The sequence below is a fragment of the Seriola lalandi genome, unplaced genomic scaffold (genome assembly GCF_002814215.2).
Source record: "Seriola lalandi dorsalis isolate HSWRI2012SDOR001 ecotype SW California unplaced genomic scaffold, Sedor1 jcf7180002050089, whole genome shotgun sequence".
Lineage (NCBI taxonomy): Eukaryota > Metazoa > Chordata > Actinopteri > Carangiformes > Carangidae > Seriola > Seriola lalandi.
The window spans coordinates 1-2,301 of NW_019520642.1; the positions used below are offsets into that span (position 1 = coordinate 1).

At 40.4% G+C, this 2,301-nt stretch overlaps 1 long non-coding RNA gene across 2 annotated transcripts; it reads right to left on the bottom strand.

Moving 5' to 3' along the window:
* Positions 1 to 1,146: 1,146 nt before the first annotated feature.
* LOC147819718 (uncharacterized) lies at positions 1,147 to 2,301 on the bottom strand. 2 transcript variants are annotated; one of them, XR_015436685.1, is made up of 4 exons: positions 2,206 to 2,301; positions 2,022 to 2,123; positions 1,883 to 1,931; positions 1,147 to 1,493 (listed from the first exon to the last, which is right to left on the bottom strand). It is a non-coding gene; the product is annotated as an uncharacterized LOC147819718 (long non-coding RNA). The 2 variants fall into 2 exon arrangements; XR_015436686.1 differs by having other exon boundaries at positions 1,883 to 1,943.

A 2,301-nucleotide genomic window follows, 5' to 3' on the forward strand; every position in this document is an offset into this window, starting at 1 on the left:
TGATGAGGTCGCTCCACTGTGGTCCAGTGTTTTCCTGGATGTCGTGTCTTCAGTGGAGGACGACGGTGGACAGAGCTGCAGCAGCTCAGCAGGTGGTGAGAGGAATCAACCTGCACAACAAATCTGAAGCTTTGATTTTGGACACTTCTTCTCAAAGTCTGTGTCACCACAAACTCTCACAGGAGCAGACCCCTCAGTGGCTGTTTAAGTAGTGTGTGGAGATACAAGGTTTTCATTCCCCAACAACATGATCTTTATAATAAAATTCAAAATTTCATTATTGGACTGACAGAGAGTCTAATTAGTATGTAGTTGATGGAAAACTAATTTCCCTCTCTGAATCATTGAGCTATCAGAAACTGAAGACACTTTTTTCATTATTTGTTTATTTCAGTTGGAGCCTTGAGAAATCCAAACTTTATTTACACGAACAATGTGTATATATACATATATATGTATTTCAAATATCTTGAGCTTGAAGTGTGAAAACATCAACATCTGTGTCGACTAAGACGCAGGTTAGAGACAGTGGAGGAAACAGTCAGTCCAGTGTTTACTGGCTGATGAGGTGACAGCGCCCTCTGCTGGAGGTGATGACAGCTCCGTCCTCACAGTGACAGCACAGAGACACAGAGACCAGTGGTCACTCTGGCTGAGCTCCAGAGATCCTGTGTGGAGATGGAGAAAACTTCCAGAAGGACGACCATCACTGCAGCTCTCACTGATCTGGGCTTTAGTGCCGAGAGTCCAGATGAAGCTTCTCCTCAGTGACAGTTTGCAGCAACAACAAACAGCAGCTAAAAGACTTTGAGACTGAGAGAAGCAAGATTCTCTCGTTGGTTCATATTTTAAATGGACGACCAAAGTCATCATTTGCCTGAGACGGAGGTTTGTGGGTCAGGATTTCACCTCTCTGAAGAAACATTGACTCACTGGTCTGTTTGAGATCTGTTTCCCTGAAGACAAAATGAAACAAGATTCAGCATCAGAAATATAAAAATCATATATATAAATGAGACGTGACGTTAGAAAACTGGTTCTAACTAGTTCATTCAGCAGCAGTGCTTTTCTAATACAGAACATTTACTTACGTTGGTGTTTGATCGTTGTTTGACTCTCTGTTCCAGTTTCTCTGTTCACCTGGGAGATATATTGAGTCAAAAAACATCATCATCATCACACCATGAGTGAGGAATCTGCAAAAATGTTTTCCATATTGTGATCCGTGCCCTTAGATATCCTTCACACTAGAATAAGGACTGTTAGTTATTTACTCTAACAGCAGCAGCAGCAGCGACCATAAGTTTGTTCATCTTGAACTCTTCTTCTTATTGCACTTCTTGTCCATACGACACAAACGTCTCCACGTCCACATTCATTTGCTAAGTCACACCCGAGTGTCTTCAGTTCCCTCAGGCAGAGGGGGGGGTGTGAGGTTCTCATCGATCTGACGAGGCGTTTCTTCGTTTGCACCTTCTGTGGCTTCTGTTTCTCTGCAAACAAGATGAGATCAAATTCAACATCAGAAACATATAAAAATGAAATCAAAACAATCTCTTATTTGTTCTTCTTCAGTATAAAGAACAACTTCTGCAGAGCAAAACAAACCATCACATGAATCATGATTCCTTCTTTTAAAACTGCTTCCAGTCGTCTGACACTCTCACTCTGATTGAGATCATCTTTGTAGTTGAGACAGCCGTTAATTTCAAACTAGATTTCAACTGATGGAAAAAGGTTTAATTGGTTTATTAATTAAATTACTCTATACCATGATCTAGAAAGTGATTGGAGGAAATATAAATGAGACGAGACGTTAGAAAACTGGTTCTAACTAGTTCATTCAGCAGCAGTGCTTTTCTAATACAGAACATTTACTTACGTTGGTGTTTGATCGTTGTTAGACTCTCCCTCCCTGTTTCTCTGTTCACCTGAGAGATATTCTGATTCAAAAAACATCATCATTGATAAAAAATAACAAACAAGAAATTTATTATAGTGTAGGAGGAACATTATTTTACCTCTTTTCTTTTTACAGCACCAGACAAGAACAACTGCTGCTAAGACCAAAACAGCTGCAACCACCAAGCCTGTAATGACTCCATTAATGATTGAATCCTCATCTGCAGTAGAAATACAGATATTACAGTTAATAACAGTTCTCACTCATACAGACTAACAGTTCCTCCCTTCATGCTGCCTCACCTGGACTCTGTATCCTCAGAAAGGTGTTGGTTATCAGTGTCTCCTCAGCATCACTCAGTTCACAGGTGTATGTTCCCTCATGATGTGGAGATAAGT